The sequence below is a fragment of the Geotrypetes seraphini genome, chromosome 12 (assembly GCF_902459505.1).
Source record: "Geotrypetes seraphini chromosome 12, aGeoSer1.1, whole genome shotgun sequence".
NCBI lineage: Eukaryota > Metazoa > Chordata > Amphibia > Gymnophiona > Dermophiidae > Geotrypetes > Geotrypetes seraphini.
The window spans coordinates 21000497-21025924 of NC_047095.1; the positions used below are offsets into that span (position 1 = coordinate 21000497).

The following is a 25428-nucleotide window of genomic DNA, read 5'->3' on the forward strand; positions in this document are numbered from 1 at the left end:
ACAGATTATTGAATAGGCTAGAAAATCAAGTACATACCAAGTTATTGATGTTGGATTCCATGTTTGTCTTGAATTTAGCAACTTTAGATGTACATCAGGTGCTAGTGAACATATAACTTTGAATATCAGGCTGTTTGCATTTCTGGTTCATGATGAAAATAGCGTGCAATCCAGGCTCATCTATACTGGAAACAGCCCTGAAGTCTTTTAGGTGCTGTTTGAATCATAGCAGCTGATTTTATGCTTATAAATACAATGTTTTCATCTGCTGAGATTCCAGCGTAACCGCTGCTTCTGATCACATCATTAGCTGGACAAGGAATTTATGGGAAAATGCGAAGGCTGCTGACAATTACTGTAACTGCTTCTATGCTGTACAATCATCCAGACAGGAGAACTAAAGCTGTGTAGCCAGTATTATTTTATTATTAAAATCAGAATGAAAACACAATTAGGCAGGCATTCATGGCTGATAAGGATGCCCCGACCGCACTTATGCATGTAAGTTTATTTGTTTATTAACATTATTTGTATTCCGCACAATCTCAAAATCCTTAGCGGATAGCAATTAAAACATACATAATTAAAATAATGCCAGTCTAGAAGAAAATAAAACATATTAAAAAAATTGAAATTTTGAAGTGTCAGGTTCCATCATTACAATTCCATTCTTATTATCAATCAACACCATAGTCCTGTTGACATAATAAAGGGGTCCTTATACTAAGGTGCACTAACCAATTTAGCACACGCTAAGAATTAGCGTGCACTAAATGCTAAGGTGCCCATTATATTCTATGGGCACCTTAGGATTTAGCGTGTGCTAATCGTTAGCATGCACTAAATTGATTAGCGCATGCTAAATCAGTTAGCGTGCCTTAGTAAAAGGACCCCAACGTTTCCAGCTCATTTTTAAACTGCCCCATATTTTGCATTGAGCTTAAGTGGGAGGGAGTTCCACAGCTTCAGTTCAATAATGTAAATAGAAAACCAATATTCCTCCAGTCTTACCATATGAAAAGAAGATATTTCAAACAGTGCCATCTTGGCTGACCTCAAGGCCCTTGGTGGTTGGTAAATTTGTAGGGTTTCTGAAATGATCACAGAAACACAATTGTTTAAGATTTTAAATTTGATCTGCTGTTTAATTGGTAGCCAATGGAAATTTTAAGACTGGGGAGACATGGGAAAAACGAGAGCTTGATTTTTAAAACCACGCATTTATACATACATCCTAACTTATAGGCCTTATATATGTATTTATTTATTTTAATTCTTATATACTGCTTATATCCTAAGCAGTTTACACTGAATAGTAATCAGGTACTCTAAAGTATTTTCCCTATCTGTCTGGTGGTCTTACAACCTAACTGTGGTACCTGGGTCAATGGAGGGTTAGATGACTTGCCCAGGGTAAAGCTGATCTAAGTGGTTTACAAAAGAAAGTATATATACAGTACAATAACTAATAATAACATAATGCTTAAAGGACCATAACAATGACCTTCAAACCCCACAGAAGTCCAAGGCTCCTCATAAGCCCGTCCTTAACCAAATGCTAGTGGAGACAGCTAGGCTTTTAAGGCTTCCTGGAAACTCAATCCTTTTCAGCTCTTTAGAGCTCAGGTTATAATTCCCATTTAGTCTCTATATGGAAAAATACGAAAGTCCATTGCTAAACCCATTTCATTTATGCCATCGTAAAGGAAGGGAAAATAAACAGCTTGTGACTTGTCCAAGGACTGGAAATCTTAGAAACTTGTAGAAGCTGTTTCCTTTTAAGCAGGACAAAAGAAGCTCCTTCATAGTACCAAGCTATTGTGTAAGTGTGATGTATAATATTTCTGAAATGAAGCTAGAGATTTCCTTTTACATGTTGGAACCTCTCAAAGTCTCCTAGTCTTGTGTACCTAAGAAAAATGTGCCACTGATAGACATTTCATTAGGTATGTAAGCTTGTAATTGTTAGTCTCAATGGACATTAACTCAGGTCACGTACTATTCTGATTCTTGTTCAGGCATGCTGTTAAGGATTTTCAGAAATGGAGTCTGCAAACTATTAGAGAAAATATAGTTTAGCACATTTGTTCCAAAGCTGAATTAATTCGTTTTTTAGAGCCTTACTATGTGTAAAGTTCTATTAGTGGATTTGTGTGTGTGTTTTCTATAATGGGGAACTTTTTGGCAAAAGGAGACTCTCTGCTCTATGTTGTAAGTGTAGAGTCTTCACAAGCTCTGAAGGTAGTGAGCTCAGTATTGGAGCAGAAGAAGTTTATTATGCTCTTCAGGGCATGGTGTCAGGAAAGCAAACGTTTTATCAAAATTCCAGTGCTGCATTTGGTTTTAGGAAATGAGTCCCTAGGGGTCCAAAGGACCTAAGGTAGGAAAGACCAAGATCTTTCAGCTTGAAATTGTTTCACAATAATTCTATTAAAGTGTTGGAGGAGTGACTACAAGAGTGACTTCCTCGAAGGAAGGAAAGGTGACTAGTGGAGTCCCTCAGGGTTCGGTGCTGGGGCCAATCCTGTTCAATATGTATGTGAGTGACATTGCTGAAGGGTTAGAAGGAAAAGTGTGCCTTTTTGCAGATGATACCAAGATTTGTAACAGAGTAGAAAGAGGGAGTGGAAAATATGAAAAAGGATCTGCAAAAGTTAGAGGAATGGTCTAATGCCTGGCAACTAAAATTCAATGCAAAGAAATGCAGAGTAATGCATTTGGGGATTAATAATAGGAAGGAACCGTATATGCTGGGAGGAGAGAAGCTGATATGCACGGACGGGGAGAGGGACCTTGGGGTGATAGTGTCCGAAGATCTAAAGGCGAAAAAACAGTGTGACAAGGCAGTGGCTGCTGCCAGAAGGATGCTGGGCTGTATAAAGAGAGGCGTAGTCAGTAGAAGGAAGAAGGTGTTGATGCCCCTGCACAGGTCATTGGTGAGGCCCCACTTGGAGTATTGTGTTCAGTTTTGGAGACTGTATCTGGCGAAAGACGTAAGAAGACTTGAGGCGGTCCAGAGGAGGGCGACGAAAATGATAAGAGGCTTGCGCCAGAAGACGTATGAGGAGAGACTGGAAGCCCTGAATATGTATACCCTAGAGGAAAGGAGAGACAGGGGAGATATGATTCAGACGTTCAAATACTTGAAGGGTATTAACGTAGAACAAAATCTTTTCCAGAGAAAGGAAAATGGTAAAACCAGAGGACATAATTTGAGGTTGAAGGGTGGTAGATTCAGGGGCAATTTTAGGAAATTCTACTTTACGGAGAGGGTAGTGGATGCCTGGAATGGACTCCCGAGAGAGGTGGTGGAGAATAAAGCTGTGACTGAGTTCAAAGAAGCGTGGGATGAATACAGAAGATTTAGAATCAGAAAATAATATTAAATATTGAACTAGGACAGTTACTGGGCAGACTTGCATGGTCTGTGTCGGTGTATGGCCGTTTGGTGAAGGATGGGCAGGGGAGGGCTTCAATGGCTGGGAGGGTGTAGATGGGCTGGAGTAAGTCTTAACAGAGATTTTGGCAGTTGGAACCAAAGCACAGTACCGGGGAAAGCTTTGGATTCTTGCCCAGAAATAGCTAAGAAGAAAAATTTAAAAAATAAAATAAAAATTTTTTTTTAAATTGAATCAGGTTGGGCAGACTGGATGGACCATTCGGGTCTTTATCTGCCGTCATCTACTATGTTACTAAGCGGAACAGCTGGACATATTGAAGGTTGACAAAGCCATGAGATCGGTTGGGCTCCATCCCAGGAAATTGAGGGAGCTTAGAGAGATTCTGGTGGGTCCTCTTAAAGATTTGCTTAATAAATCCTTGGAGATGAGAGAGATTCTGTAGGATTGGAGAAGAGTGGATGTGGACCCTCTTTACAAAGGTTGTGACAGAGAAGAAGCTGGAAATTACAGGCCGGTAAACTTCACTTTGATTATTGGAAAAGCAATGGAAGTGTTGCTGAAGGAAAGGATAGTGAGTTTCCTGAAATTCAATGGATTACATGATTCAAGGTAACATAGTTTTACCAGAGTTAAATCGTGCCAAACAAATCTGATTGAATTCTTTGGGAGACCAGGGTATTCAACTTAGGAAGTGCACTAGATACTATACTATACTATACTATACTATACTATACTATACAGGCCTTATATCTCACAATGTTCAACAAGGATTCATTGCGGCTAACAAAAGACTTTGTACAGTGATTAACAATAGGAATGGTTAATGAGGCAGTATAGATCATTTGAAACAGATAAACTTAGATTTCGGCAAAGTCTTTGACACGGTTCCTTGTAGGAGGCTCGAATAAATTTGAAAGGCTGAAGTTAGGTCCCAAAGGCATGAACTGGTTGATAGATAGACACCAGAAGGTGGTGGTTAATGGAATTAACTTGAATGAAGGAAAAGTAACTAGTGGAGTGCCTCATGGATGAGTGCTGAGGCTGATTCTGTTCAATATATTTGTGAACGACATTGCCAAAGAGTTAGAAGGTAAAGTTTGCCTTTTTGCAGATAACACCAAGATTTGTAATACAGCAGACACCCCAGAGCAGGGATCTCAAAGTCCCTCCTTGAGGGCCGCAATCCAGTTGGATTTTCAGGATTTCTTCAATGAATATGCATTGAAAGCAGTGCATGCACATAGATCTCATGCATATTCATTGAGGAAAACCTGAAAACCCGACTAGATTGGGGCCCTCAAGGAGGGACTTTGAGACCCCTGCCCCAGAGGGAGTGAAAAACATGAAAAAGGATCTGCGAATGTTAGAAAAATGGTCTAGTTTTTGGCAATTACAATTCAGTGCAAAGAAATGCAGTATTATGCACTTGGGAAGTAGAAATCCAAGGAGGTGCTAGGAATGCTAAGAGGTATATAAACTATTATTATTATTATTATATGAACAGATAGGTAGAGGGACCTTGGGTAGATAGTCTGAGGATCTGAAAGTGACTAAAGAGTATGACAAGGTGATGGCCATAGCCAGAAGGATGCTAGGCTGTATAGAGAGAAGCAAAAGAAAGGCGGTGTTGATGCCCCTATACATCGGCGAGGTATTACTTGGAGTATTGGGTTCAGTTTTGGAGGCTATATCTAGCTAAGGATGTAAAAAGACCTGAAATGGTCCAGAAGAAGATGACAAAAATGGTATAGGGCTTGCACCAAAAGATGTACAAGAAGAGTCTAGAAGACCTGAATATGTATACTTGAGAAGAAAGGAGGAACAGGGGAGATATGTTACAGACATTTATATAATTGATAAGGTATTAATATAGAAACAAATATTTTCTAGAGAAGGGAAAATGATATAACTAGAGGACATGAACTGAGGTTATGGGATGGAAGACTGAGGAATAATGTCAGGAAATTATTTTTCATGGATAGGGTAGTTGGCGCTTGGAATGCCCTCCCAATGGAGGTGTTGGAGACAAAAATGGTGACAGAATTCAAAACGGCATGGGATGAACAAAGAGGACCTCTAATTAGAAAATGAATGGTATAAAAATCAAAACTTAAATGGCTGTATATGTGTTTAAAGTGTCTAGTAGAGCTTATATGGCAACTCCAGCTGTGAAGAACTAAAGCACAGTCTGTGTCCCGTATATAGTAATTTGGTTTAGGATGGGCTGGAGAGGGCTTCAACAGAAACTCCAGTAATTTGGAATGAGGACAGTGCTGGGCAGACTTTTATGGTCTGTGTCTCACAAATGACAAGATGGTTCAATAGGCTGAGCAGACTTCTACAGTCTACGTCCCAGAAAGACCAAAGAAAGACAATTTAATCATGAATGGATATTGAGTGTGACTGTTGGACAGATTGGATGAACCATTCAGGTCTTTTTATGCCATCATTTACTATGTTACTATCAGGTGTCCATCAACCTGACTAGGAGAGGATTTGTGTCCTTCTTCTGATGAAGAACTGCAAGTTTGTGCCTTTCCTTCTGTGATACTCATGTTTTGAACTGTACCAGGGTAATTCTTGACTTATTTTCTATTTTTTTCTGTTGTTTATCCTACTACTAAAGAATTCAACTACTTAAATCAAATTTATTTTCTTTTTTTTTGAACTCTGAGATTTTACTGGTAAGACCAGTTGTGTTGGATCCTACAAAGCTAGGCCTTAGAAAATTGCTTCCCACATGTCCAGAAATGTACCCAGGAATATTGGGTGTATGATGGCCCCAGATATTACTTCAAAGACCCAATGTCAGCAAGAAGAGATAGACCAGAGTTACAAGTGATTGATGTAGCTGACCATCCCTACCAGCACAGTGCAAACTTTGACTTTGTAAGTCACAAGATGTTCATAAGAAGAATGGATTTAATTGACGGAGCTGAAGAGCAGTCAGGAAAGTGCAGCTGTCCAGTCTTCAGGAAACAGAGGGGCAGCCATGGACAGTGCCTTAAAGATCCTATTTAGAAGGTTGTAGTTGGAGGAATTCCAGGAAGAATTCATCTGTTCTGAATGGTCTGGAAACCTTGTATCCCAGGACCTTTGGAATATATTGGTCTGTCTGGAGACAAAGAACTCCAAGAGTGCAAGGAGTGGAAAAGCCACAAAAAACCAGGATGAGAGCAGGAGTCCAAAATAAAATCACTTTATTAAAATCACTATATCAAAAATGAAGCAGCAAAATCCAAATTAATGGATGTACTAAGGAGTCTGGTTTTTGTCTTTGGGAGAAGAGAATTCAAGAGTTTCCAAGAAAGGCTCTAGGGAGAAGGAGGCCTTTCTGTGATCACTCAAGAAGCTTAAGTGATTTTGTATATTTTAATTTTGTTGAACTGTGTATCTCTGTGAAGGTATGTATTATGAAACCTTACATGTAGATTTTTTTCGTTTTCTTTTTATATTGATTTTCCTGGATTAAGATCAAGTCCATGATCCCTTCGAGTCTTACAGTATGGCTCTTCCCCACCTCTGACTCTGTGCTCCTGATATGGTGTACCATTGCACGATACAGATGCGGGCGCACCTTGAGGTAAGGTGACCAATACTGGACACAGTACTCCAGATGTGGGCGCACCATCGCACGATACAGCGGCATGATCACTTCCTTCGTCCTGGTTGTATTAAGAAGGGTATTACAACAAGGACGAAGGAAGTTATCATGCCGCTGTATCGTGTGATGGTGCACCCGCATCTGGAGTACTGTGTCCAGTATTGGTCACCTTACCTCAAGAAGGACATGGCGATACTTGAGAGGGTTCAGAGAAGAGCGACGAAACTGATAAAAGGTATGGAAAACCTTTCATACGCTGACTGGTTAGAAAGGCTGGGGCTCTTCTCCCTGCAAAAGCGGAGACTCAGAGGAGACATGATAGAAACTTTCAAGATCATGAAGGGCATAGAGAAGGTAGAAAGGGACAGATTCTTCAGCCTACTGGGAACCACAAGAACAAGGGGGCACTCAGAGAAATTGAAAGGGGACAGGTTTAGAACAAATGCTAGGAAATTCTTTTTCACTCAGAGAGTGGTGGATACCTGGAATGCACTTCCGAAGATTGTGATAGGACAGAGTACACTACGGAGTTTCAAAGAAGGATTGGATAAATTCCTGAAGGATACGGGGATTGAGGGATACAGATAAAGGTAGGGATAGGTTATGAACGGGTATAGATAAAGGGGATCCAAGGGTGTAGACAAGGATCACCTTACAGGTCATGGTCCTGATGGGCATCCGCGGGAGCGGACTGCTGGGCGCGATGGACCTTTCAGTCTGACCCAGGGGAGGCAACTTCTTATGTTCTTATGATCACAATGCAACCTAAAAAGTTGCTCCCTTCTGATGGCAAAGGGATTTGTACGCTAGACTCATTTGTACATTGTACAACACAGTACTGTTGTCTTTAAGAACATAAGAGCTACTGTACTAGGACAGACTATAGGTTCATCAAGCCAAGTATCCTGTTTTCCAGCAGTGGTCAACCCAGGCCACAAGTTCCTGGCAAGATCCCAAAGAGTAAAATATATTATATACTGCTTATCCTAGGAATAAGCAGTGGATTTCCACATATCCATCTTAATAATCACTTCTTCCTCGAACAGAGGAGATTTAGAGGGGACATGATCAAAACATTCAAGACTTAGTAGATAAGGACAGGTTGTTCACCCTTTCCAAGGTAGGGAGAACAAGAGGGCACTCTCTAAAGTTGAAAGGGGATAGATTCCGTATGAACGTAAGGAAGTTCTTCTTCACCCAGAGAGTAGTAGAAAACTGGAGTCTGTCATAGGAGAAAACACCCTCCAGGGATTCAAGACAAAGTTAGACAAGTTCCTGCTGAACAAGAACGTACACTGGTAGGGCTAGTCTCAGTTAGGGCGCTGGTCTTTGGCCAGAGGGCCACCAAGTGAGCGGACTACTGGATATGATGGACCACTGGTCTGACCCAGCAGTGGCAATTCTTATGTTCTTATCCAAATCTTTTTAAAATCCTGCTAAGCTAACTGTTTTCCACACATTCTCTGGCAATGAATTCCAGAGTTTAATGCCTAGGTATTTTTGTTTGTTTGTTTGTTTGTTTTTAAACAGTGGCCTCCTGCTAACTCTGGAGTTGTCTTACAAAAGTTGCCAAAAAAGCATGTGCAAGATTTATTGGTGGTCTCATGGCTGCCTCCAGAGTTGAGTGAGTGCTTCTTTGGCAATTTTTGAAAGTCAACTCCAGAGGCAGATTCACTTATTTGTGCACTGATAGTATGCGATTCAAAGGTCTTTGCCTCCCATCTACCACGTTCTATCCGTTTATACATTACACAAGTAACATATATTTGGAAAACTGTTAGAAGTTAACTAAAAAGCTCCAATTATTTCTAAAAGATAGCAATAATGTAAGTTCACTTAAAAGAAGATAATGCTTCTTTATGTATTGCATCTTTTCTACTCAGCCTTTCAGCTGTTTGTGGGTGGCTGAAAAGTTTTAAACCCTGATTGCTCTTGGAATATGTTATGATTCTCCTTTCCTAAGAATCCCAAGAATTTCGTGAGCTATACATTTTAGATAAAGGCTCTTTCTGCCACACCTGAGACTTCTACTGCTTTCGCAGTTGGGAATCTATTCCTGGGGCTGGGGGTGATAAAGTACTAATGTTAGCAAATCTCATTCAAGATTCTTATCAAGAGGAGGGTCATAAGCATTCCAGAGTGACAAATTCCACCTCCATCCCTCATCTACACACATTGCTTGCCACATGACATGATCCTCAACTTACTGAAGAAAGCAGATGCAGTCCAAGGCTTACTATACTGAGATACAAACATAATTTTAACTAGCTTGCTCAAAATAAATCTAGTATTTCTGGGATAAACCCTTACAGGCTTTACTGACTTCTGTCATCTAAGAATAAATTATACTGCATGCTCACTGTTCCCTCTAAGTGAGCAGGAGTCTTCCAACAGTGGAGGTGGTGGTGGGGATCACTGTTTCACTACCATTTTTTCAATAGTGAGGGGTAGGCAAACTGCAGGATTAGGTTGACCAGATTTTTAAAGTAAAAAAAGAGGACACTTGGTCCCGCCCCATCCTGCTCCTAGTCCCGCTTCCTCACAAACCATCCGTGTATGCTTGGAGGCCCCCTCAGACGCGGCCCTGAGCTCAGGCTTTCCAAACCCGGACAAACTGTCAGGTTTTGGAAATCCATCTGGGCACCCAGGCAGTCCTCTAAAAAAAAGAGGACATATCTCGATTTTCCTGGAAATCTGGTAACCCTATGCAAGATTCCAGAGAACCTGCCTGTTCCTGGTGTTTGAAAAACACAATATTGAAGCACCACCCCCCAGTGGTCACAATGCTGTTGGAAGACTGCTACCCAACCTGTGTGTGTATGATCATGGAGCTTCCGTTCCTACCTGCCTATAAATTGTAACTGCAAAATAAACACCTACATTTACTGTAAATAGGGCTCCTTGAAGCCACAAAACATCAGTGTTTATTAGGGGTTTCATGCCATAGGTATTATTTCTGAGTACATTTTTCAGTGAAATTAATGATACATGTGTTTCTATCTCTTATTTTCCCTCTGATATTTGGGCTGTGATGATCAACAAAACATTGGCAATTGCATTTTTTATGCCTCAATATCGAGAGCAGGGCTGTACCCAGATACCAGCACCAGGTAACTCCTAGCTCTGCTTTAGTTCTGTCCACAGACCATCCCAGCACTATCCAAAGGGCGGTCACTGGTAATTTTCAGCAGTATTATCCATTCATGAGTTAATCCGAGCCTAAAGTGGATCATATAGCAAGACAGTGGCGTACCTGGAGTGGCGTACCAGGCAGTGGAGGGGTGTGTGGATCGGTCAAGGGGGTTGCAGTCCATGTGCACATGGCTGTAAGCTCTGCTGGTCCCCTTCCCTGGAACATGAAGATGATATTACAAGAAAGAGAGACAATGTTATAAGAGACTTTGCAAAATTTCTTAAAATAGTTGCCTCTAAAAACAATAAATTATTACTTACTAGTCTTATAGCCCGTTACATTAACGGGTGCTAGAATATATGTGTGTCTGTCTGTCTTTAATTCTTTCTCTCTCTCTGTCTCTCCTTTGCGCTTTCTGTCTTTATTTTTCCTTGGCTGTCCATCACCACCCCTTGCCTGCTCCCCTGTCCATTCTCCCTTCCTTTTACCTACCCTGTCCTGCAGTAGGCCTCCCTTCCTTTTCCCCCCTGCTCTGGAGTACTGGGACACTGAATAGTACATCTTTATATGATGGATGCATTGTAAATACTTGAAACTTGATTTCTCATTCCCTGCAGCCCTCCCCTGTCTGTCCAGTCTAGTCTCTCTATTTTCTTCCCTTCACCTATTCCCTTCCTTCTACCTTGCAGATCTGGCATCTCTCTCTACCTCCTTCTTCCTCTCCCTATCCCACAGTCGTCAGTTTGGGACTTTTCCTCTGAAATATCCTGCCTGGAAGCCAGTGGTACCGCTCCCCACCCCACACACCCACGCTCGGTCCTCCTTGTGGGGGTTGCAGCGGGGAATGTGGAAGTCATAAGGGCGGAGTGGGGGTGGAAGAGAAGGCTCCGAATGGGAGAGCCGGCGTTGGTTTGCGTGGGAGCCTGGCGCGAGCCGTCAATGCGGAGCCGGGGGATAGGGAGTGGGAGGTAGAGAGCGCGTGGGAAGGGGAGGGAGGAGATAGGGTGTGGGGGGGAGCAGAGGTCACATAGAAGGTGTGGTATAGGGAGGGGGGGGGGGCGGGGTAGAAAGCCGGTAGTTGTAGAGGGTCGAAAAGTAAGCGAGGAGTGCCCCTCGGCCCCTGCCGTCAGTTGCTGCCCTGTGGAAGGATGTCCAATCTCGCTCCAGCCAGGAGCCTCAATGACATAGAGTCCTAGCAGCTTTTCCGATTGGGGAGAGCTCTTCTTTTCCGGCTCTGAAATGAGGGCGAGTCGCGAGTGTGGGGCCGTTACTGCAGCGGCGCGAGGTGGAGAGCAGGGAGGCTGTGGTGACGTACTAAGCGCGCATGCGCACTCTCGCCTAGGGCGACAGATCAGGGAACATGCGGTGAGAGTGCGCATGCGCGGCTAGCATTTTATTATATATGATAATGACAGGAGTTGCCATTCAACAAATTACTAAAAACTGGAAAAATTATGATAGATTAAGTTATAATTTCTGGTGGAATTCATTGTGCCATACTTTTAAAATGGAGAAAATATTAGCTATTCAACAGGGGCGTTATAAAAAATTTGGGAGCCATTAACAAACTATTGTAAAGATTGATTATAGTTAATAATTTATAGCGTCCCCTTTTATTAATTGAAGTATAGGGTGGGGGGAGGAAGGGTTTAATTTCAAATTATCTGAAACTATACTGATATATGGGAGGGAGGGTTAATCATTTTTCCTAGATTCATATAGATTGATATTCAAAGCTATTTAACTGGTCAGGAAGGGCTCCTTGCCGGTTAAATAGTGTTTTAGTGCCTAACTCTGGATATTCAATGGGAGATAACCAGCTATCTTCTGCTGATTATTCATAGCGGCTAGTCATTAAGGTCTTGATTCTATAAAGTCCACCTAAAGATAGGCACCAATAACAGCATCTAACTTAATTGATCAATAGAGCTTAATTGGTGTTGATACAGGCACTCAACACCTCACAATCGACTTTAATGATTAATTATGTATGTTTTATTGTAACTCGCTCAGAATTGTTGTTTGCGAGTAATAAATTTTTAAGTAAATATTTGCACTTAATTGAAAGTTAGATGCCTATCTCAAAAAACCTTTCTATATAAAGTAGGGCCCAAGTCCGAAGCACCTACACTAAAAGTGGGTGTGTTTAGGGGCAGATCATGGGCGTGTTTTGACTTAGCTGCCTCTCTGTGAATTAGGTGCCGTTAGGCTCTGATATCAGTGCCTAATTTTAGGTGAAGAAAACCCTAGCATAAGCTGGGGACGCCTAAATGTTAGGATGCTGAGCACCGCCTAAGCACACTTAGGCAATGCTAAGCGTGGTTCTATAATGGGTACCTAAGTTTTCTAGACTCAGGCCCAAATTCTGTAACCAGCGCCTAAAGTTAGGCACCTATTTCGGAGGCGCCCAACTAGATCGGCGCCTATCTAAATTGAAGAACAAGCTCAATTAAGCTTCTAATCAGCACTGATTGAAACCTAGGCGCCTATCAAGAAAGCGCGATTCTGTAAAAAGGCGCCTCTAAAAATTTAAGTGGCCTTCAAAAAAATAGGCGCTGTGCATGTTAGACTTGGGCGTGGCTACATGTTAGGCGCCTTGTTGCAGAATCGCTGCTCTTAAGCGTGCTTAAGCGCTCAGCTAGGCGCCTAACTTTTAGTTGTGCCTAGAGCTGGCCTATTTCTTGAGCGCCTCCAAAATAGTTTCCGCTCAGCGTGATTCATTAAACAGCACCCAATTTTACTTGAATCGCGCTGAGTAGGCGCCTAACTTTTTGGGCGCTTCTTATAGGATTTGCCCTTTAACCGGTTAGTGCTGAATATTAGTATAGCTGGATAAGTTGCTGCAGCCAAAAAATGAAACTTGATATTGAATGCCAGTTGCCAGAAACGGCCTGGCATGGAATATGCAGGTTTAACACCAGCGGCGGACAACAAAAGTGCTGTCCGACACCGCTGAATATTGAGCCCATAATCATTGCTCAAATCGTGTTAAATGTCTTTTTTTTTTTTTAACATGTTTTTTTAAAAAATTGTAAATTGTTTTACTTTTGAGTGAATTGTCCCAGTAAATATTTCCAAACCTATGCTGTCAAGTTTGTTGTTTTTACGGATCTTAATCCATAATATTCTCTGTAAGAAACCTTGTTTTGTCTGCCAAGCTCCTGCCAGAATGTATAGCATAGGGGCTCATATTCTACTGGCTACATCTTTTTAGTTACACCTGCATCTTTGAAATGCTTCACTCAAGGTAGGACTTGTCAGTTTTTTGATTAGGTTATGAGAAATGCTATGTGATAAACCCTATTTCACTTTGCAGCTAATTATCTTTTATGAATATCCAAATACAGATCTATCTCAATATAATATTCATAAATATCAAATTGTTCAAATATCAGGTGAACAATTCAATATTTTGTAAATATAGAATTTAATATTTTATCTATTTTCTTATTTTTTGTTGTTATTTTATTTTTATGTTTTGGAACTCTGCAATGTCACTCAATAGAGGTGTAGCTTCTTTCCCGCTAGAGCAAAGCAACATCAGTTTTTCATCAATCCATATTTTCAATTATTTTTTTCTTCTGCTGCAAAGTATTCTACTCAATTTCACTTTAAAGGGAGCTAATAATAAAATTTTTTAAAAAGTGATAACTTTCCAGTCAGTCAGAGGGGAAGGTACATTGTACCAACATGCACTGGTTTCACTAGCTCGCTGTTGCAAGGCAAAATCCCCCTTTGAGCTGTGCCATAGACATCTCTCAGCATAGTTTTAGGCAGTGGCGTACCTAGCATATGTGACACCCAGGGCCCATCATTTTTTGACACCCCCCCATCTGTGTGAAAAACATGATTAAAGGAAAAAGCACCATCACACGATACAGCAGCATGATTACTTCCTTCGTCCTTGTTGTAATATCCTTCTTAATACAACAAGGACGAAGGAAGTGATCATGCCGCTGTATCGTGTGATGGTGCTGTGTAAGCTCTGCCTTAACCATACAAGCCTTGAACACTTTGTGATTTTAAATTGTTTGAGGTTTGTGCAGATGAGGGCAAAGCATGCAGGAACGGGGGCAGAGACAGGAAAAGAACTCGCAGGGATGGGACGGGAAAATGAGTTCCCCCGGGGACGGTGAAAAATTTGTCCTCGTGTCATTTTCTACCCTCCATCAGAAATCCATGGCAGTCAGTGACGGTGCTCTAAACCAGAGGCACACTCTGTTCTCATGCATGAGAGCCGAGCATGCCTGGGGTGCCGGCACCAATGACTTGGAGCACTGCCAATTGACTGCTATGCTTTTTCCATTGAGATTGCAATGCTTTTTACAATCCAGCACTACACTCGTTCGGGCACTTGTTTTTTCCTTTAATGATGTTTGTTGCAAAACCTTATCTACCACGGACCCCCGAGGAAGGTTTGTTGTCCGAAACACGGACTGTGTCGGGTCCCTCGGTTGGTAATAAGGTTGTATATACCATTAGAGTTGAATTAGAGAATGACACGGTGACAAAATTCATCACCGTTCCCGTCCCTGCGGATAACCACGGGAAACCATCTTCATGTCATTCTTTAAGGCAGTGATTCCCAACCCTGTCCTGGAGGAACACCAGGCCAATCGGGTTTTCAGGCTAGCCCTAATGAATATGCATGAGAGAGATTTGCATATGATGGAAGTGATAGGCATGCAAATTTGCTTCATGCATATTCATTAGGGCTAGCCTGAAAACCCAATTGGCCTGGTGTTCCTCCAGGACAGGGTTGGGAACCACTGCTTTAAGGAGAGAGTGAAGAATCAGAGTATGAATGGCCACAACTACTGGCCCGCAAGCTTCCATTTTTTTCGTAAGCTATTTTTCCTACAATACGAAAAAAACTGGAAAGTCACTGGACTAGGGGCTCCTTTTACAAAGGTGTGTTATGGCCTTAACGTGTGGAATAGCGTGCGCTAAAATGCCATATGCGTTAGCCGCTACCGCCTCCTCTTGAGCAGGCGATAGCTTTTCGGCTAGTCTGCGCTATAGCACGCGCTAATCCAGTGCGTGCGATAAAAACGCTAGCGCACCTTCGTAAAAGGAGCCCTAAGTGTATAGCCCTCGAAGGAGACTACATTGTTTAACTTGTTTAACTTGCTTTTTTACCACCCTCACATTATAAGTATATACAGTATAATTGTGCAGTGGTCTCCATCATAAAGCATATGGGGCAGGTTTATAAACGTCAATATGTATAATAATAATAATAATTTATTTTCTTGTATATTGCCCAACCAATAGTTCTGGGCAGTTCACAATAAGAAAAATACTGAGACATTTCAACACATGGACAGTTTATAGAACACATTATCTACGTACAGTCTAAAATTATATAATAGAAGTAATACAATTGTTAAAAACATTCAAGTACAATATTAAAAATTATTAAAAATTAAAACATACTGTGACAATAAGAATAGAAAAATAAGACCTTATTTAAAAATATATCAAAATTAATATTCTTGTTTGTCAACAGAAAGGACATATGACAGAGACATTTAAACTATTACTGTACAAAAGGCGAGTCTATTTCAAATTAAGGAAAACATCAGAATGAGAGGGCATAGGATTACGTTAAAAGCATGAAGGCTCAGGAATAATCTAAGGAAATACTTTCTTACGGAAAGGGGGGTGGGTGCGTGAAACGGCCTTCTGGTGGAGGTGATGGAGAAAAAGACTGCATCTGAATTAAAGAAAGCATGGGACAAACATATGGAGTCTCTTATGAAGACTGGATAAGCCATTTGGCCTTTATCTGCCATCGTGTTTCTATATTGGCAGCTAAATAACTATATGTCAGAACTCAGATTTCAGTCTTTTGAAACAGGGGTCACAATCATGTTGAAACAGCTTTCCTAGAGAAAAAGCCCCTAATAAGCAGAACATTATTGAACGTCAGAATCATCAAACGTAGACATGTGGGTTCCTGTCAAATATGCAAACATGTTTGTGAACGTTTTGAGTACTTAAACATATTGTTCACCCCCAACAATGCTTCCAGTTGACAAGAGATTTTGACAAACTAAAATATAAAAGAGTATTATTACAAGGCATATAGAAATCTGTTCTAAATAACACATCAAGCGTGTAATTGTTATAGAGCAAAAAGAAAAGAGTTGAATGAATTTTGCAGAGGTTATGGTCAAACAGGTATGAGACTTTACTAGATACTATTTAAATTGTTTAGAGCAACTTCAGGTCATCCAGTTTCCAGAGGAGTAATCATAACCCTACTTAGTGCTCCTTTTACAAAGGTGCGGTAGCGTTTTTAGCGCACGCACTGGATTAGTGTGCGCTACCCGAAAAACTACCGCCTGCTCAAGAGGAGGAGATAGCGGTTAACGCGCGGTATTGCACGAGTTAAGGCCCTAATGCACCTTTGTAAAAGGAGCCCTTAATCTTACGAGTGTTCTCTGTCTATATTGCTTCTCTCTAAATCACTAACTATTCTCTGTACTCTTTTTAAATCTCTAATATTGTAAAGCTATATGGTGCCTGTTTATATATTGCGGCCCCATATACACTGTAAAGAGATTATTGGTCTAATACTAACATATACTTCATAATATATGTATATGTATATATTAATTCTTCATTTTTTTCATTTGTATGGACCTTCGGATATCAACTGGACTATGAATAATGCCCAGCAATTTCTTGTCTTCATCAGTCCACTTTATTGTTTATTTACTCAAAACTCTAAAATTTATTTAGTTTCATACTTATTCTTAATTTCATAATTCCATAACTATTTCTTCATTGTATTTCATTTTAGTTTCCTTCATTTCCTTACTTAATGTCTTTTTCTTCTAATTTAATCTTATTACTTAGCTTCGAGGTTAGCTCTCAAATGTTCATCAATGCCACCTCTCCCAACATGAATGTTTCAAACAATGTTTTTCTTCAGGATCGAGGGGAACTGCAAAACATACAAAACTTTTAAAATCCAACTCTCTTCTCAGTTTTTGCTTTTTTAAAAAGTCATTCAAACCTTGCAAACACCGGTGACCTCTCAAATGTAAACACATTATACTCTGCTTGACATCGTGCAAGCACTTTATCTAAAAGTTGTTACTTAAGAGGTTTGTTTCAATACACACCTAGTTCAAGCCCAACCTTTTCAGATATAGTTTAGTTCAGATATAAGCTTATTCAAATGGAAAATAGGTAAGATATAGAGTTATCTCTTACCAATCGAGTGTGTGCAGTCTTTCTTCAAACATGGCCACAGTTTGTAATCTCCTGAATATAAAGCAGCTGAATATAAAGCTCTGTCTATGTTGAACACCACCTTTTACTTGTTCAAGCAGTAGAGTTAGAAAAGAAGGTTTGTGATCATTGCAGTTGTTCAGGTTGTGCCATGTCCAGATAAGTGGTTTCTGCCATTGTGCAGGATTTTCTTTATATAATGGGTTCTCAAAAGTGATTGGCTGGAGTCTGAGATAGGTAGTTTCATAGGAGCAGTTTTTTGATTCTAGCAGGCAGGAAAGATTGTTGGTCATATATTAAAATTTTGGCAGGTAAATGAGGCCAAAAAAAAAATCCATTAGAATAATTTCATGTTCTGGAAAGAGTGTGTTGGACGAACTTCAGTGGGGGGTGGGGGGGAGGCGATGTTTGTTTTCAGTGGCAGTCCTCTTTGAGCTAAACTTCCTGTGAATGAGTGGTTGCCATGCTTTGTTTAAGACAAGCCCTTTGTCTCCATTGAGGTTCAATAGGTGTCTTGCTATCTGCACTTCCTCTTTGATTCTGCCCAACCACCAAAGGCAGTAGAGATAGTCTGTGGACTGTAATATTTAAATCTTGCCACAAATTTGCTATTAGATTAAGATCTGAGGTCTAATCTGGTCACTCCAGGCCATTGTTCCTTTCCTGTGTAGTTAAAATCATTATCCTACTGAAAGGTAAACTGTCTTCCCAGTCCTTGATCTGTGGCCACCTGGAACAAATTGTCCTCTGAGATTTGCCTGTACTTTTCCCCATCAAACCTTCCCTTGATCTTCACAAGCCTCACTGTTCTTGGTCCAAAGCATCTCTACAGCATAATGCTACCATCCCCAATATGGTTTACTGTACAGATGGTGTTCATTCGCAGGATGATGTGCTGTGGTTTTTTTACATTACACATATCATATATCATCGAGATCAAAAATTTTCCACTAGAGATTGACACGGGGACAATTTCTCCCCTGTCCCCACGGGAACTCATTTTCCCGTCCCATCCCTGCCCCATTCCTGCAAGCTCCATCCTCATCTGCACAAGCCTCAAACACTTTAAAATCATACATGTTCGAGGCTTGTGTGGTTAAGGCAGAGCTTACAGGAATGGGGCAGGGATGGGGAAATTGAGTTTCTGCGGGGACGGGGACAAATATGTCCCTGTGTCATTCTCTAGTTTCCACTTCCGTATCATCAGACCACAAAACCTTCTCTCACATTCATGCAGTGTCCCCTAAGTGAAAATGCCATGTGGCACACCATGTTAGGGCATGCAGTTACAAATTTTTATTTTATTTTGTTTCCCATTTCATTTCTGAAGAGTGTAAATTATTTATGGCACAGGATAAAAATCAGATTTTTTTTTTCCTGTCACATCCCTACATCTTACGGATTTTCCCCAGTAGTGACTCCCTTTGTGCCATCCTCACACAGAGGGTTAAAGCTTTTTCCTATCCACTTGTGGATTCTGAGCACCTTTCGGGTTTAAAAAGGTGTCAAAAATTTCTTTGTATTGTTCCCTTTACGTTTTTTGTGGTTATAAAGTTTATAAGCATTGCTGGCCTACCTGGTGAGGTGTTCCTAGTGGTGGTGGCGGCAGTGTGTCAATGTGTTGAGAGGAAGAGATGGTCTGGGAAATTCTCCTGAGCAAACTCTGGGCCCATTTCCACCCCCCAGTTAGTCCACTCCACTCAACTGGTTCACACACTGAGTGGATCTTTGGGTATTGTGCCTAGGTAGTTGTTTTGGGATCTCTTCCAGTGGTTTGTCAGTATCTCCTTGTGGTCCAAAGAAGGAAACTTTGTTAACCTTAGCATTGACCTTTTGTAACAGTGCTGCTTGTGTGGCATTAGGCTATGTAGTGATCGAAAGAAAAAAACAGACCTTTCCACATTTTTGCACAATAGGTGGGTATATGAGGAGATTCACATTTCCTGCACAGCTAAGTCCTTGTGAAGTTCCCTTGTGCTGTATTTGACATCTAGCAAGGTCTCTGTTTGTAAGGAAAGATCTAAGCTTAAAAATGAAGTGGCCAGAAGTTATGGTAAAAGCAGATAGCATAGCTGGTTTTAAGAAAGATTTGGACAAATTCCTGGAGGAAAAGTCCATAGTCTGTTATTAAGACATGGGGGAAGTGTCTGCTTGCCCTGGATCGGTAGCATGGAATGTTGCTACTCTTTGGGTTTTGACCAGGTACTAGTGACCTGTATTGGCTACCATGAGAATGGGCTACTGGGCATGATGGACGAGCTGGACGGCGGCAGCGGCGGCGTGGTGCCCGCAGCGGCCGGAGTTGGGTTTCCGCCGCTCCCTTCCCCGCAGCCTGTGGCGAGCGCGGGGGCCGCCGTGCACATCCCCGCTGCCGGCGACTGCAAGGCGGCACTGACCTGCCACGTCCTGCAGCTGGACGGCACCGACGTGAACGTGGAGCTGCAGAAACATGCAAAAGGGCAAGAGTTGTTTGACCAGATTGTATACCATTTGGATCTTGTGGAAACTGATTATTTTGGCCTACAGTTCATGGATTCATCCCAAGTTGCACACTGGCTGGATCACACAAAACCCATCAAAAACCAAATAAAAAAAAAATGGTCTCTCTATCTGTCTCTAGCGCCTAATCTCTTAATGTTGATCAAGAAATATGAAAGAATATTCACTGAAGCTGAAACCGTGGATTGAAGACAATGTTTTTATTTTTCTTTTTTTTCCAGTTTATGAATTATTTTTAATCTTATTCATTGTTTTGCTACTTGTTTTTGTTTTGTTCTATTTCTATCATTTAAATTTCTCCAGAATTCTTTTGTTCAACGGTTCCTCCTTCTGCATCTATTCCTTTCTCTCCTCTCTTCTACCTTCCAAAGTACATAGTTCAATACAGTCTTGTTAGAATGTTTATTTTCTTATTTTTCCTCTATCTCTACTTTTCACTTCTTTATTACTCTCTAGGTACTTTAGTTAGATTGTGAGCCTTCGGGACAGTAAGGGAATTTCTAAGTACCTTTCTTACTTATAATTTTAATGTATATTTTCTGTAAACCGCTTAGAACCTAACGGATGTAGCGGTATATAAGAAATAAATTACATTACATTACATTGGTCTGACCCAGTTAGGCTATTCTTATGTTATGTTCTCATTTGTAGGGGCCTTTGGTTTCACTTCTTATTTTAATGTATTTTTTTTCTGGGAACTTATCAGTGTTTTTTATAATGGGAACAAAAATGGAAGATAATTAATGTGTGTGGAATGGGGGGTGGGGGGGGTAACTAATTTCTTCAGCTAAATAATTAAATCCACCTCAACCAGACATAGGAGAACTCGCACACCATTCACACACCCTCCAACCAAAAACGTCAAAAGAAAAAAACTGTTCGACAACCTCCTAGCCACTCGACCCCCAACTCTACAACCTATTGACCTCGACCACAGACTACAAAACCTTCAAAAAAGAAATAAAAACCCTTCTATTCAAAAAACACATAAAACCGAACTAACACAATCAGAACTGTCCCAAGCATCACCTGCAACTACTCCATATGTACTTCTGATGTCATGACAATTCAGACATAATTTATGTTATATTATGTTTGGAATAATGGTTACATATATGAGGTTCAATAAAAGAATATTTTCACTCCCTGTTTCTATTCTGACCATTTATACTGTTTCATGGTTATTACAAAAATATATTTTACATTGGGGGTGGGTGGGGGGGTGTCAAAAAATGATGGGCCCCGGGTGCCACATACCCTAGGTACGCCACTGAGGCAGATGACTTTAAAATATGCATTGTCACCTCAGTAGCAACTATACAAAAATAGACAAATATACCTCTCCCCTTTTACTAAACCGCAATAGCAGTTTTTAGCGCAGATAGCTGCACTAAATGCTCCGTGCTGCTCCTGACACCAGGGCACTTCGAGGGCCCTTAAGCACACTTCATTCCAGCATCTGCTCCCCTCTCTCCCCCACAGTTCCATCTACTGTTCACTCTCTCTGTATTGCCCCTTGCATCCACTGCCCTCTTTGCCCTTTCCATCCAGTGTTCGCCCTCTCTCTCTTCCATATTCCATCTTCTGTTTTTCTATGTCCCTTTAATAAACTTTCTGTCTTGTGCCCCTTTCATTTCAGCTTCACCCCCTCTCCATTTTTCTGTCTCCACCCCTTCCCCTATGCTCTGGCATCTCTCTTTTCTCCTTTCCTTCCTACTCAACCCCATGACCTGGCATCTCTCTCCTTTCTTTCTCTTTTATCTCTCCCTCCACCCTCCATTAGCTGGCATCTTTTCTCCTTCCTTCCCTTCTCTCTCACTCCATGGTCTGGTATCTCTTTTCCTTCCTTTCCCTCCCATGATCTTGGAATCTCTCTTCCTTTTCCCTCCTTCCCTCTCTCTCCCCAGTTGGGTGCATCAGCATTTCTCTTCCCTCCCCCCCAAATCTGTCATAGTCCTTGCGCTACACAATGAATCGCTGCAACAGTAATCTTGGACAGAAACACAAGGCCAAACATTCTCCAAGCACAAGTCTTACAACAGGAAAAACTCAGAGAACTGGGCATCTGCCTTCAGTCCGCGAGCAACTTGAGCCTTCTCCTGCTCTGGGGAGCAAAGTGAGCGAGAGAGGAAGAAGAAGGGAGTGGAGAGAGCGGCGCTCTCCTTGGGGACAGGCACTGTGAGGAAAGGCGATGGCTCAGAGTGGGGCTCCTTCAGCTGTCCGGAATCATGTTGCTGTGGCCGTGCGAGGGAGATGTGCGGGACGCATCTGATATTGACAAAAGTGTCTCACGCTTGGGGGCCGGAGCGTGCCAGTGAGAGAGCGAACTGAACTGAGGCTACGGGGCTCTAACGTTGCATGCACCGGTTTTCCTTCTTCGCCAAAACAGGGATGACATCACTTCCTGTTTCAGAGAAGGGAAGCCGGTGCGTGCAGCATTAGAGCCCCGCGGCCTGAGCTCAGTTTGCTTGTAAGGGAGGGAGGGAGGGAGGGAGAGAGGGAGGGAAGCTATCCTCACCAGGCAGTCGGGGGCCCCCTGCCTGTTTGCTCCTCCCCTAAATTCAGCCCTGGGCCCCCCTGATATTTTTGGGCCCTAGGCACTTGCCTACTGGGCCTACCCTTTAATCCGCCCCTGCTTGACGCTCATAGGCTCCCTGCGCTAAAAAACGCTATCACAGTTTAGTAAAAGTGGGCCATAGTGCAAAATATAGACAGCAGATATAAATTCTCAAAACAGACACATTTTGATCACTGAATCGAAAATAAAATCATTTTTCCTACCTTTGTTGTCTGGTGATTTCATGAGTCTCTGGTTGCACTTCCTTCTGCCTGTACATCTAATATTTCTTCTCTTCTTTCTGCCTCCTGCATGCTTTCTTTCCTCCAGCCATCATTCCATTCTCCAACCAACATCTTTCTCTGTCCCTCCATGAATCCAACTTTTTCTTCCTCTCTCTCTGCCCCCTTTCTTTCTTTCTCTCTCTCCCTGCCCCCTTTCTTTCTTTCTCTCTCTCCCTGCCCCCTTTCTTTCTTTCTCTCTCTCCCTGCCCCCTTTCTTTCTTTCTGTCTGTCTTTCTCTCTCCCTGCCCCCTTTCTTTCTTTCTGTCTTTCTCTCTCTCTCCCTGCCCCCTTTATTTCTTTATGTCTGTCTGTCTTTCTTTCTCTCTCTCTCTCTCTCTCTCTGTCTGCCCCTTTCTTTCTTTCTTTCTTTTTCTCTCTCTCTCCCTGCCCCCCTTTCTTTCTTTCTATCTATCTGTCTTTCTCTCTCCCTGCCCCCACCAAGCCACCACCGCCAATTTCTCCCTGCTTTACCGGAAGCTGTGATTGAACAGAACACAATACAGGGATTCAAAGTGGGTTTGAATAAATTCCTGAAGGAGAAGGGGATTAAGGGGTACAGATAGAAGTAGTGATAGGTTATAGGATGAGTTCAGGGACCACTGATAGGTCATGGACCTGATGGGCCGCCGCGGGTGTGGACTGCTGGACGCGATAGACCTCTGGTCTGACCCATCGGAGGCAACTTCTTATGTTCTTATGTTCTTAAGTGCCGGGTCTACAAGCCTCCCCCACCCCTTGTCAATTCTGACGTCGGAGAGGAAGTTCCAGGCCAGCCCTTGTATTATTCCTCTTGCTCTGCTGTTCTTTTTCTTACTTTACAGTCTCAATCATTCCTTCTTCCATCCAACCTACTTCTCCCTACTACTGTTGCTACAGAGGTTACCAAGCACTGTCATTATAATCATTAATCTGCATGGGACTGATATGCATAGAAATCTCTTTGGAAGAGGATGGCACTGCTGCAGAGACTGTGCAGCTGCATATGAAGAGCTTGTTGGCTGTGCTGCTCAGCATGCATCACATTTCAGGAAGAATATCTCTCCCTTGTTGCAGGTTTATGAGTAAGATTCTTTAGACCTGGTTTACATAACATTTTCATACTCTCCCCCCTTTTATTTATTTATTTATTTATTTATTCAATTTTCTATACTGTTCTCCCAAGGGAGCTCAGAACGGTTTACATGAATTTATTCAAGCATTTTTCCCTGTCTGTCCTTGCGGGATCACAATCTATCTAATGTACCTGGGACAATGGGAGGATTAAGTGACTTGCCCAGGGTCACAAGAAGCAGCGTGGGTTTGAACCCACAACTCCAGGGCGCTGAGGCTGCAGCTTTAACCACTGCGCCACTACTCCAAATTTCAAATAGTTTTGATAAGCCTATTCAGCAACAATTCATCCAGCCTTCCCTACTCCTCTCTGCCATGTGCACTTTTCTCTCATTTGCTCTATTCATAGCTGCCACTCGAGTCTTTCCTGACATTCAGTTTCAGGAGTGCAGCTGCTAGCTGCCTTGTCACATGGACAGGTGGAACCAGTCCTAGATTTAGCCCTTTGCAATTATAAACTTAAATATACAGTAACTACAAGTCCATCGATACAGTGAGGATAAGCCCAGGGCTGGCTCAGCATGTCTTACTGGTGTGTAAATTTTCCCGTTCTGCCTTACTTTCCCATTTGGTCAATTCATACATTGAGGTGATAGCTGACCTAGTATAAACTGATTTAAAATTGGATTCAGGCATAAGTTCAAATGCAGATATTCCCGACTATCAAGTGCTGTAAGTTTGCTTAAAATAACAGACAAGCCCAAAAACCAGTATCACCATCTACCATACCACATCATTCTAGGATATTTTTGTTCCCCAGGTTTATCACTTCACACCCCTGCCCATACCTCAGACTGCCTACTCTGTGGACACCTTGCTTTCTGTGGCATTTGTAACTGCCATATAACTCAAAATTCATCTCTCTGGCTTCCAGCAATAGATTTTTTTTTAAAGATGCTACAACAATTATCTGTTGAACATTTCCATAGACTAGAATGGAAATATATATTAAATAATGTCAGTTTTTAATTTACAAAATACTTTTATCATTTGGCATTTCTTGTGTGTCTGGTTCAGACAGATAGATATATTTAGGGGAGAATACACCAGTGCGCCTTTTGAATTTCAGATTGAACTTGTGTCCTGTGTATGCAGTAAAGACCCTAGTGCCTATTTAGCCTTGCACTGGCATGCTGACGACCCCTCTGAGGCTAAACATACACCTTTCATTGGCATGGTACAGCAGACGGAGTAAAAGTGCCACCCCAGCTCCTCCTTCTCCTCTACATATCACATCTGCTCAGGTTCTCAATATCGGCAGAGATACTCTTCGGCCACTTATCCCAACGGAACTGGTTAAGCACCTCCTCAAAGCAGTTGCTGCTGAGGTTGAGCACTTCCAGCCCATTCTTGATCAGCACAGCACCTTGAGCAGTGACAATCTGCTGAGCCAGTTGTTCTCGGTCATCAGTATCCTGACCTTGGCCAAACCCAACAGGGTCACCTGTATAGGCCAGACCATTTTTTTACTGATGTCTAGCAGCAGCAGTTTGGAGAAGATAGCTGATACATATAGTGCAGGGATCTCAAAGTCCCTCCTTAAGGGCCGCAATCCAGTCGGGTTTTCAGGATTTCCCTAATGAATATGCATTGAAAGC

General features: G+C 41.9%; 1 long non-coding RNA gene across 2 annotated transcripts in view; it reads right to left on the minus strand.

Annotated features, from left to right (window-relative positions):
• Window positions 1–370: 370 nt before the first annotated feature.
• Window positions 371–25428, minus strand: part of LOC117346895 — a 112693-nt gene continuing 87635 nt past the window's right edge. For both annotated transcript variants that reach the window (XR_004536678.1, XR_004536677.1), the window contains 2 exons: window positions 10259–10354; window positions 371–1091 (listed from right to left, as the gene is read on the minus strand). This is a non-coding gene — a long non-coding RNA (uncharacterized LOC117346895). The remainder of the gene's footprint in view (window positions 1092–10258; window positions 10355–25428) is intronic.